At 44.1% G+C, this 12,869-nt stretch overlaps 1 long non-coding RNA gene across 2 annotated transcripts in view; it reads left to right on the top strand.

Annotated features, from left to right (window-relative positions):
* Window positions 1-6,446, top strand: part of LOC115090125 — a 30,127-nt gene extending 23,681 nt beyond the window's left edge. For both annotated transcript variants that reach the window (XR_003856315.1, XR_003856314.1), the window contains one exon: window positions 6,159-6,446. This is a non-coding gene — a long non-coding RNA (uncharacterized LOC115090125). The remainder of the gene's footprint in view (window positions 1-6,158) is intronic.
* The last annotated feature ends 6,423 nt before the right edge of the window (window positions 6,447-12,869 follow it).

Raw genomic sequence — 12,869 nt, 5'->3', positions numbered from 1 at the left:
GTTTGCAGCAGGAGGTCCTCTGTTCCAGGTGCTGTCCTCCTGAAATCAGCAAGCCATTCCTTTTACTGTTTATTGGGATGTGTAGTACCTTTGAAGTTTAATAATTCATGCAAAGAGTTAGAATTTCTGACACCAGCATACACATAAAAATACCCCATACATTCCAACTAGTGCACAGGCCTCAGCCCCCCCCCATCCCTAGAATGGTCCCAGTGAATATCCTAAAAAAACAGCAGCGGGCCACACTGAAATCTCAGCAGGCTCCCATTGAAGGTAGATCAAATTCCCCGTACCTCATTCCCATAAAATTGAACTCTCTGCTGGAAACGCACCTTTTCATGGCAGTGCCTGCTTTACTTGTGATCTGAGCTGGTTTCAGTCAGCTCCAGAGATCTCCGTGTGGGGTGCGTAGATAAGTAAAACCAGATTCTAGCCCTGTATCTTCCTCTTGTGGCTTCAGTGGAAAAGAAAAGGATCTAATGTAAAACCCACACATCTCATGAAGAAAAACAATCACCAAGGACTTCTAAACATAGATGCTTGGGTTGCTGGTAATTCCTTTCCATGGAAACAGTGAGATTTTAAGATTTATTAAATAAATACTGAGTTCTAAGATGGTTATTCCACTTACAACTTGTTTCTAGAAAAGTTTAAACTATGAGAAAATCAACAACATCTGAAAACGTTTTTGGCAAGGGCTTGTGTGCCCCATATCAACCTATCCTTAAGCTTAAACCACCTAAGAGTTGTTATTCAGTTACTTTTAGAATTGACTTATTGTAATTATATCATATGGATGTTTAATATACACGTAACCCCCATCCTGGTCAGCTGTTGGGCACTGGGGTACACAGGGGAGGGTCACGGATCATACAAAGCCCCATGACCTCCCAGGGTTCCCACACAGGGGGGGAAGTAAAGTATTCAAGGCCCTTAGGGTTTTCCTGCCCTCTAGGGCTCTTCTGCACACCCAATCAGTCAACACTAATAATCATTCTTCACTCCCAAAGCTACTGTTTGAAATAAAGTCTTTACTAAAATGGGTGGCAGAAAAAAACAAAGTCTAAAAGAAGTTCACCAGAGAGCAGGGCATCACAGCAAACACAACTCAGTACAACACACTCCTTCCAACAAAGGATCCCTTCCTCCCTGGACACTCAGTACCTTTGGGTCTGTTCCTTTCTTTCTCCTCTTTGCTAAGCTTCTGGCAGATTTGCTTTATCAGATTTTCTGTGGATTTTCCCAAGCAGAAAGTTCTCCCTTACAGCCCATTCATGAATGCAGAATTTCCTTCTCTCTTGGGTCTCCTCGAATCTGACACGTCAGGAAGTCTTCTTTCTTCAGTCTGGGCATCTCCCTCTCGGATTCCTAAAGTTCTCCCTCTCCTTTCTTCCCAGAACTTACCTGTGGAGGATAATGCCCACCAACTGAGAAACACCCCTTCACTCAGCTCCTCTGTTACAAGGGCACAGGAGTTTACTTAACCTCTCCCAGTGAAGAGTGGTACAGCACTTTAACAAACCTTGCTATACCAATCTCACAGATAGAGGAAGGGTCTCGATGGAGACCTCTGACTCACACTGCTGGCAAGTAGACCTGTTGAGGCCACTGCTTGCATTTTAACTAGGGGAAACCACTGCTAGTAAGGGGCAGAACTGGGCAGTCCGTCGCATCCATAACTGACTATTGCTGTCCAGTATGGATACGATTATTGAAACACTCAGAGCCTCCATTTGATGGAGGCTCTGAGTGTTTCATGATTCTTTTTGACATTTCATCAGCCTTTGACACTATCAATCACAGGATCTTATCGCACAATTAGAATCGCTAGGTATCTCTGGTACTGTCCTTCAATGGTTTACATCTTTTTTGCAGGGCAGAATACATTACATACATTTGGGAAATAAGTGCTTTATGATGAAATAAGTTGCAACAGGAGTACCCCTAGGCTCCCCACTTTTGGACACTTTCTTTAATATTTACATTGGTCCCATCTGTAAACGTTTTAGTGCTCTTGGTGTAAATTATAGAATCTATACCGATGATGTTCAATTTTTCATTCCATTCTCCTCTTCACGGCCCATACTTTCAAGCATGTCTCCCTCTATGTAGAGTTTGTGGAAAAATGGTTATTTCATAATAAACGTCTTCTCAATGTGGAAAAGACTGAGAGGGTCGTGTCCAAATTTCCATCATCCAATTTTCCTTCTCATTTATCTTTTAATAACTTCCCATTCCCATCTTTTAATAACTTCCCATTCCCATTCAGAGTGCATAACCTTGGCGATTCCTGGATTCAAATTTCTCATTTAATTCCCATATTAACTCAGTTGTCAAACAAATCCTTTACAAATTACATCTTGTAAGGAAACTTCATCCTCTGCTCCCAATGATTTTTGTACGGTACTTCAAGCACTTGTTCTTAGTCATTTTGTAATGCTTTATATGCTGGTTTCCCAAATATTGTTCTGCAGTTAGCTCAGAATGCTGCTGCCCATGTCTTGTCTGGTGCCAGGTTCCGTGACCATATATCTACAATTATGGCTAATTTGCATTGGCTCCCCATCAAGTGGAGAATTATGTCTAAGATGGAGTCATCATCTTTAGGCTTCTCAACTCTGATCATCTTAGCTGGGTGAGCTCTATTTTAAAAATTTACAGGTCACCATGTGCCATAAAATCTGCTCAGAAGAACCTCCTCGAGGTTCCAACAGCAACACTTGCTTATTTTATCATCACACATGATAGGGCTTTTCTATCGCAGGCCCTATTTATTTGAGGAATTGCTCCTGGACGAAGTTAGGATAGAGCCTTGTATTAAGTCCTTAAAAGGGCTTTAAAAACGTTCTTATTTAAGAAGCTTATACTGATTTCTTTATTTTTTAATTTATTTGATGATGCTGTTTTAATGATATTTGGGGGGGGGGGGGGGGCGGTTGTTGTATGATTATGTACATTTTATTCTAAACCACTATGAAATTTATGATGATGTGGTATATAAATTTTTAATAAACTATAAACCAAACTTGTGTTAAAGATTTGCTTATTTTTTTTACATAAGACAAAAATCTTTTAAAATATGTAAATTTTTGCTTTTTGGAAAAATCATTGGAATATGCTCAAGAGGGGCGATATAAGATGATGATGTGTTATTAAATTTTGATTCTGGTGGTTTAACCTTTGGTTATTCCTTTTCTGCATCTGATGAGGTCCAGTGGTATTCAAAACTTTCACTCTGGTATATAGTTTTCTGTTGGTGTTCAGGAGTAGATTGGGGAGACCCCCAAATTTGTGCCCTTTTTACTTCTAGTAGTACCAGATATTTTGAGAGGGGCGAGTCCTAGGATTTTTATTGCTTGAAATGTTATGAAAAATGTATATACAGTATATTTGAAGCTTCCATTCTGCGGAGTGACCACTGGATGGCACTTGGATTAATACTGGATTACAGTAAATGGTAGAGGGAAAGTATCTGAGTGATGGTGTGTTGGGTGGTGCAGTGTCCCCCTTAAATTTTTATTGGTTGAGAGTTGTCCTGGGGTGGTTTAAAGCCTGGGTCAATTTGGTGGGCATTGCCCTTTCTAGGTTGGAGTTTGAGAGAGAGGGACACTAAGGATGTAGTGGCACTAGAGTAGCCAGCTCGTAAGCTGGTGGGGTCCGGGACCCTGGTCCCTGCAAGGGTTTTTCCCCTCAAGGGAAAAGGCCCAAGGCTTTGGAGTGGGAGTGGCATGATGACTCCTTCTGAGGAACTGGCTGGAACAGCTGAGTAGAAGGAGAGATGATTCTTTCTGTTGAGGAATTGGATGAAGTCCCAGTAAGAAAGTGCCTGGATGAGGAGATGAAGAGTTGGCCTGAGATGACGGGAACCCCAGTGAGGTAATAACAATTGGAGTGTGGAGGAGACCTAAGAATCCTGAAAATTGTCCAAGTGAGAAGCCCAGGATGAGGAAAAAGAGGTTCCTGAAGTCATGGTGTTGTACGTAACTCTTGGTGTCCCAGAGGAGGTGTCGAGAGATAGGGAGAATAATGTGAATAAAAAGATCTGATTTCTGTTCATGCGTGATATAGGAGGATTGGAAGCTTTAACTGCTGTTCAAGTAAAGCTGACAGATTAGTACTTTAACCCTTTAGGTACCAGGTAGTTTATTATTGTGGAGGTTTATTCTGTGTATCCCATGAATTCTGAGCATTCAGTACTGAATGCTATACCCTATACTAAAGTGTATATAGTGATTGGCTATAAAACCAAAAATAGTTTTGGTTTTACCTTGGAGTAGTGTGAGGCTTTATTTGTGTCAGCACTAATGGATAGCTATAGGGACCAGGTTCAAGGAGGTGGAAAAGACTGATGTTCTCCCTGACGAGTCAAATAAAATGAGATACCCCTATTGTTTCTATTGGGTCCACTTCACCAGCTGCATGACCCATAATTTGGATCCTTGTGAGAGACTGGACCACACTGAATTCAGCATTTTTAATGCAGATAAAATTTTATTTAGCAAACACAGCACTTTAACAGTGGACTGTCTACCTTAGCAGTAGTCACTTACATACACATGGGCTGTAGACTGCCTTGCTTCTGGTCAGTGTACACACACCCCTTTCTGGTTTGGACAGAGTGCTATACAGGAGGTGCCCTCCTCCTGGAGGCATAGGGGTGTTCTGAACACAGCTGGGCTTACACTCTTATCCCTAACACCTCACCTCGACCTATTAGATGGTCCTCCTATAGAGATATAAATACTAGGGATGTGAATCGTTTTAGGACGATTAAAATTATCGTCCGATAATTTTAATATCGTCTTAAACCGTTATGGAACACAATACAATAGAGATTCTAACAATTTATCGTTATAAATCGTTAGAATCGTGAGCCGGCACACTAAAACCCCCTAAAACCCACCCCCGACCCTTTAAATTAAATCCCCCACCCTCCCGAACCCCCCCCAAATGACTTAAATAACCTGCGGGTCCAGCGGCGGTCCGGAACGGCAGCGGTCCGGAACGGGCTCCTGCTCCTGAATCTTGTTGTCTTCAGCCGGCGCCATTTTCCAAAATGGCGCCGAAAAATGGCGGCGGCCATAGACGAACACGATTGGATGGCAGGAGGTCCTTCCGGACCCCCGCTGGACTTTTGGCAAGTCTCGTGGGGGTCAGGAGGCCCCCCACCAGCTGGCCAAAAGTTCCTGGAGGTCCAGCGGGGGTCAGGGAGCGATTTCCCGCCGCAAATCGTTTTCGTACGGAAAATGGCGCCGGCAGGAGATCGACTGCAGGAGGTTGTTCAGCGAGGCGCCGGAACCCTCGCTGAACGACCTCCTGCAGTCGATCTCCTGCCGGCGCCATTTTCCGTACGAAAACGATTCGCGGCGGGAAATCGCTCCCTGACCCCCGCTGGACCTCCAGGAACTTTTGGCCAGCTTGTGGGGGGCCTCCTGACCCCCACGAGACTTGCCAAAAGTCCAGCGGGGGTCCGGAAGGACCTCCTGCCGTCCAATCGTGTTCGTCTATGGCCGCCGCCATTTTTCGGCGCCATTTTGGAAAATGGCGCCGGCTGAAGACAACAAGATTCAGGAGCAGGAGCCCGTTCCGGACCGCTGCCGTTCCGGACCGCCGCTGGACCCGCAGGTTATTTAAGTCATTTGGGGGGGGGTTCGGGAGGGTGGGGGATTTAATTTAAAGGGTCGGGGGTGGGGTTTAGGGGGTTTTAATGTGCCGGTTTTGCGATTTTTCGATTTTTTCGATTTTTTCACGATATTTTTACCCCCCCCAAACGGCAACAATACGATTCCCTCCCCCTCCCAGCCGAAATCGATCGTTAAGACGATCGAGGACACGATTCACATCCCTAATAAATACTTCACTACGAAGGCCTTGTAGATAGTCTCTCTCTCTCTCCCTCCCCTTAGCACAAGATTATTGCAGGGCATGCTAAGTTTACTGCACCATGCAATACTACTGATGAGAAGCAGTAAGTTACCGCATGGTGCGGTAATTCTAAAATTTTCCTAAACACACACACTCCTTTTTTATCGTGGGAATTATCAATGCATTATTAATGCATTTTGATGAATTTAGGGGTAAATGCCTTTGAATATTAGTATCTATGTGTCTTATTTTTCTTTTTTGACTCTACACACTTTCTCTTGCTGTACTAGTAGATGGCAGCAACATTTGCATCCAGCTGAAGCATCTAATTTGCAATTTCCATAGCGGGTCCCACGCACTGGAGCGCACTGCCGCCTGACCTGCGCCTTGAACCATGTGTGGACGGCTTCGGGAAGAGATTGAAAGCATGGTTGTTCGAGCATGCCTACCCAGAATGAAAACTCACACCTCCTCCAATAAAAAATAGACCACATTGCGTCTGTTCCATCTTCCTCATACTGAGGAACCATATGTTGTTATCCTCTCTCCTCGTTCACACCGAGGAACCATGTTAATGTTAATGTTACTGTTATTTCTCATCTATCCTATTTAATTATTTACCCTCCTCCCAGTTTCTAATTCCCTGTTAAAATGTAATTTCCATACTTTACCAGTTTTGATGTAAACCAGCATGGTGTCCACAACTAATGCCAGTATATAAAAATGTTAAAATAAATAAATAAATAAATAAATAAATAAATAAATAAATAAATAAATAAAAGTCTGGTTTTATTGCATCAGGTCAAAGAAGGCAGTACACATTGATTGTTCCTTATTGCTGTGGAAATACAGTTTGTTACACTATAAATACTTAATATAGTACTTTAGTTCAAGGCAATTTTTTGCAACAATCTACTGTAAGATTCACAGTGCTACCACAAACTGATTGCTAGGTAGAGGAGGGAAAGAGAATGCAGCAACAGGAATAAATGAGCTTATCTTGAAGATGTGCAGTTTGGAGTAATTGGAGTTGTGTGATGTAAGAAGATTTATTATAAATCTTTATCACTAATCTTTTATTTTCTTACCAGTATTCCCATAAAGTCAAAAGGCATACAGTGCAGTAGTAAGTAGTAGAGATGTGCATCATTTTTTGTGTTCGTGTAGTTCTTCATTTTTCGGCCGCCATGGAAAATGTCGTTTTTTTTCGGTTCGGGTCTTTTTTTTCGCAAAAAAACAATTTTTAGTTAGTGCGCGCTAACTCCCCATTAGTGCACGCTAACTCCCGGTTAGCATGTTCGCAGATGTTGTTTGACAGACATTTTACACAAGGGACTTAATATACTGTGGCTGTTTCTGGATTGTTGATGGTGCTTCTTATCTTCCCTATTGAAATCCGACGGTTTTTCTTAATCATTTGAGACATCAGGATGTGATCCTATCTATAGGATGCTCATTCGAACCATAAACACACCACAAAGGGACTGAGTCCAAAAGCCTGCTATCACGTAATGGGCATGCTATATAGTGGGCTAGTCACTACCAATTTAACATTGGTAAGAAACAACACAGGACTGGGCGTGCATGTGCAGGCTAAAGGCTTATGCGTTCATGCATGCAGACTACATAAGTAGGACAATAATAAGTTCATAAGCTCTATCCACTCTAGCGGGCAGTTTTCAGTACAATCTAGTCAACTAACAAGTTAATGAGTTAGCTGGCTTTATCAAAAAGTTTGAAAATTTCCCCACTGAGAATGACTATATTTTAGCCATTCAAAAAATATGCATTTTGGGACGCAGAGTTGGCTCAAGAGAGTAAACTTTGCACATATAGAACAATTTTCTCCTTGTTAATTTTTCTTTGAAAAATTGCTAAAGATATGCAGGTAAATTTTTTTTTTAATTCATCCACTAGGTGTCGAAATGAAAATGTCTCACTCCAGTCTCTAAACTTACCAAGGCTGTTGAGCGCTAGTAAATGTATCACTGCTTTGGGGGTAAGTAAATGTTAACATACCAGCACAAACATTTAATGCAGGGGAGGGTGGATGGGAGGCAGTGTCCTTGGGTCATCTGCAACCAAAGGACTGTTCTGGGGACAGTCAATCCTTCTCACTCCCTTATCCAATAAAAAGTCTCCACCCTGGGCAACCAATTCCATCTTCGACCCCCGATCCAAAAACAAGACCCCTTTGGGTAGCCAATCCCCATTCTATCTCTGATCCAAAGCTTCTCTGAGAGAAGCCAGCTCTCCCAATCCCCAGTCTATAAATAAGGCCCCTCTAGCTGATTTAGGTAGGACTCAGGTAGGGCAGTTGACCTCCTACCTGACTCTTATCCCTTGAGCCAACAACAAGGCTCATTCAGGGGTTCAGTTCAATATCCAGAATGGGATCTAACCATCCTGGAGATGCCCCCATTCTTCATTAGCAGAAGGGAATGGAAAGCTCTCCTGCTGGCAACATCACTGCATTTTGCAGTGTATTCAACTGCCTGGAAAGGAGTTATTGGCTTATTGGATTGCAAGGAGAGATCAATGGACCCTCAGAGGGGCCTTTTCTTGTGGGGGAGGGGTTGGCTTCCCCCAGAAGAGTCATTTCGTACATCAAGAGAAGAGAAGAGTGTGCGTGGTGGGGTTGGGGGAACTACTGGTGGGGGAGAAGAGGGCAGCAGCATTCCCTGAAAGGGTTTGTGTAGCCATGGATGGGGGGGAGGATGAATTCAGCTGGAATCCAGAAGGATTTCTTTTGCAGTTGAAGTGGGAGGGGGGCTGTGTATAGCAGCCTGTGCACCCTGAAAGATTTTTTTTGTGGTTGGAGTAGAAAGGCTCTCTACTTACTGGGCTGTGTACCTCAGGCCAATTAGTGGAGTGATTTTTACATTCATAGCATTCATGTGTTAAAAGTCCCAATTGCCATTTAGCAAGGGTCTTTCACTTTGTGCACACTGTGCATCTCATTAATTTGTAGCCAGATGTATTAAGCCAATTTCCCATAGATACGAAATGGGTAAAACTCCTTCATGCATCTGACAATTTAGGGCTGAATTTTGAAAGCCTTTTATACACATAAAACAGTGTTTTATGTGCATAAATGACTGTTAGAACATAACCTGGAGCTCATAAAAGCACATATGTAATCTGGTTACACACACACTTTTATGCAAACTGGGGAGAGGAATTCCACTTCAGGAATGGAGGTAGAGTTGGAACATGCATGCATACTTTTTCTTTATAAAATTTGTGTGCATACATTAATCCTCAGAAGTTATGCCCTCTGAAGAAGGGATGTAACTTTGTGCAAGTTAGTCTGTGCGCACACCAGGCCAGTTACCTGAGAATTTTCACAGCAAATTTATGTGCATTTGGGGAAAGTCTATGGTTTGGATTTTGAAAGGGTTATGCACGTAATATACATGCACGTAACCCTTTTAAACCCCTCCTGCGCGTGCATATTATAAAACCGGGCGTAGAGTTCTGCGCGCCGGGTTGCACGCACAAATCTACACCCACGCGTAGCGTTTATCTGCCCCTATATGTAAAAGCTACAAGCAGACTTCAGCTGATTGCTCACAGTTCTAAAATTACCTTCCCAATGACTGGGCTGCTAAAGCTGATGTTAGCAAGGACATGTGGCAACCCCACCCCCCACCGAGTTGGCTACCAGATGTCACTGTCCCTGTATAAAACATATTCTTAAAGAGCCATCCATCCCCCCTCAGTCCCTCCCACCTGGAGGGCTGTGATTGGATGCCTATTTAGCCCAGCCATTTTAGGACACTTTGGGTTCAGTTTGAGAAAGCATCGGAAGGGTAGAGATGTCCACGTTTTACACTCTAGTGAGGCCTCACAGCTTTCACTCAGATGCAGTTTCACTTAGAAGTGATACCTCACTGTGCACTCCCTGCCAGAGCATCCTTCTTTTACTAATTTACAGAGAGATATAGTGATACGCCTGATAGCCTTTTGGGACGCAAAGGCTTTCACCAGAGGTCCAAAGATCTGTGAGCCTGCACTAAACCCAAGATGGGCAAGCACCAGTGATGGATCCTGCTGCGAGAGACAGTGAAGGCAGAAGATGTATCCAGTTTTAACTTTAAGATGTTTTTTTTTTTTTTTTACCTGAACAGTATGGGGAGGATTTGGATCGCGCCCCCCCCCCCCCCCCCACTTCCCACCAGGACTGCAGTGCTGAGGTAGTCTGATCTCACTTGACTTTCCCCCAGGAGAAGTACCCACAGAATTATCATGCAAGGATGAAAGAACAAGATCGGGAGACACCCAGCTGGATGTCCACACTATGGGATCAGGGTGGGCTGGGTGTCCGAGAGAAGATGACCTAAAATAAGCCTTTTTGCTGTGAAGTTGGTGACCCCTTAAATAGGATTCCCAGATAGCTGCTGAGTGAGCTTTGCGTAGTAAATATCACCATGGGGTTCTACCCAGATGCCTGAATAAAAGGACACTTACCTACCTAGAACTATACTTGTACCAGCAGTCAGACGTAATATCACTGTTATGGACAAATGCAGTGATATAGCCAGAAATGAAGTTTGTGGTTGGCCCAAGGTTAACATGGGTGGGCAGCTGACATACAGATCTAGGCCCTTCTAGTGGTATTCTTATTGATAAATAATGCCTTAGAGTGCACCTGACAGGGGCCAGTTCTATATTGAGGCAGGGTTGAGGCGGCCACTTCACACGGCAGAATTTTGAAGCAGAAAAAAAGTGCCCCTTCAAAATTCTGCCCAGCCCCTTCCTCACCCGCTCCCAACCCCCCCAAGACTCACGAAAACCCCTGGTGGTCCATCGGGAGGCCCTGGAGCAATCTGCCGCCTCCCAGTGTCATTGGCTGCCATTACTAACCAAAATGGTGCTGGTGACCCTTAGCACCTACCGTGTGACTGGGGCGATTGGTGCCATTGGCCGGCCCCTGTCACATGGTAGGGGTAATGGATGACCAGCACCATTTAAAAAAATGCAGAACAGGACTAGGACATGCAAAAAAAAAATATATTCATTGACAACAAAATAAACTCTCTCCAATGCCAAACATTTTGTGAAGTAAGACAAATCCCTACAACCCCCGCCCAAAAACCCCCCCACCTAGAACCTTGCCATACTGTACCATAACAACAGTAATTCTCAGGACTCAAACAGCAGCAGCCTTATCTACAAACAGGCAGCAAAGGCAAGCATTACACTAAACCCTAGAATACTAATACACAACCTAGTGGGCATACAGAACAAGCTAAACTGCTACAAATCCCTACAGAGAAACTACATGCTAGCCAAAATACTGTACCTCTGTTACACATACATAATACAGACAGACACCTATCCAATACAAAATAAGGGATTACAAATTAGAAACAAATATGCAGACAAAACTGAAATGAAAAGCCTAAGAAATCAGACCTGTGAACACTGGAATACTGAAGAAACAGCAAAATGCAAAAATATAAGAAATGCATTCCTAAAGATAGCATATTTCAACCACTGAAAGTCAAAATAATTTTTTATTTTTTTTTACCTTTGTTGTCTGATCTTATTTTTTAATCGGTTGCTTCCAATGTCTTTGTTCTCCTTGTCTGTCTTTTCCCTAATTCCTTTTTTAGGGTCTCTCTTATTATTTCTGTTTCTTCTCTCTCCTCATCTTCTTTCCTTCCTCCTTCATATACACACACAGAAGCTCTCTCACATGAGCTCTCACACATACATGCTTTATCTCACACAGGCTCCCACTCTTGCATGCTCTCTCTCACATACACACAGGCTCCCACTCCCACACACTCAGTCATGCTCCCATTCTCATATGCTCTCTCTCACATGCAGGTTCCTATTCCATCCCACACAGGCTCTCGCTGTCACATGCTGTCTTTCACATGCAGGCTCCCAGTCCCCCTCACAGATACACACAAGCTCTCATATTCTGTCTCACACACAGGTTCACATTCCCACACAAACACACAGGCTCACACAAACATAGGGTCTCACGATCACAAGCAGGCTGCCACTTCAACATGCATATGCTTTCTCACACGCACAGGGTCTTACTCTCAAATATTTTCTCTTTCAAACATACATGCTCTTGATCTTTCTTAAATACAGATGTCATACCCACATGCTCTCTCTCCCTCACACACACACACACATACACACAGCTTCTCCACTCCCAAATGTCTCTCATACACACACACATACACCTTCCCTCAGGCAGGCTCCCATTCACATCTCCCCCTCAGGAAACCTCCCATTCATAATCTCACCCCACCCCACCTCACTCTATTAAAGGCTTCACTCACACACACACACACACACTCACATGGGCAGGCTCCCATTCAGGTTTCCATTCACACAAACACACACCCAGAGAGTCTCCCCAGCGGGAGCAGAAGGGAACATCCATTCTCCTGCTGCTCCTCGTGTGTCGGCCTCAGAGCTATACAAAACTCTTGTCGCTAGCATTTCCTCTATGCTGATCTCATGCATTGCCGGCATATGTGATGGAGTAGAGAATGGGCCCTTTCCTGGTGGTATTCTCTTTTCAGCTGCCAGTGGAATGGGATCCACTGGCAGCCTCTTGGGCTCTTCTTTCTTTGACTACCGGTGGGATAGGATCCACCGGTGGCCTCCTGGGCCTTTTTTTTTATCTTGGACATGAATAGGGTGGAAGCCACTGGCACCCTTGCAGGATGCCACCTCTCTTTGGTCGCCATTGGGAAAAGGGCCCACTGGTGGTCTCCTGGGCCGCCTCTCCTCTTTGGCTGCTGCTCCGCTGGTTGTACATCTCTGGCAGCACTGGGCCTCCTCACGGGGACTCTGTGACAGGGCCTCTCTTCTCGGGCCACCAGGCAACACAAAGTAGGCGGGCCTTTGCTCAAAGTGGGTGGGCCATGGCCCACCCAGGCCCACCCGTGGCTACGCCACTGGACAAATGGACTTAATTTAATGATTACCAATAAGTAAACTTTTAACATCCAGACCCTGGTCCTATCTGATTT

This window comes from Rhinatrema bivittatum, chromosome 4 (assembly GCF_901001135.1).
Source record: "Rhinatrema bivittatum chromosome 4, aRhiBiv1.1, whole genome shotgun sequence".
NCBI lineage: Eukaryota > Metazoa > Chordata > Amphibia > Gymnophiona > Rhinatrematidae > Rhinatrema > Rhinatrema bivittatum.
This window is presented reverse-complemented; position numbering and strand designations above follow the sequence as displayed.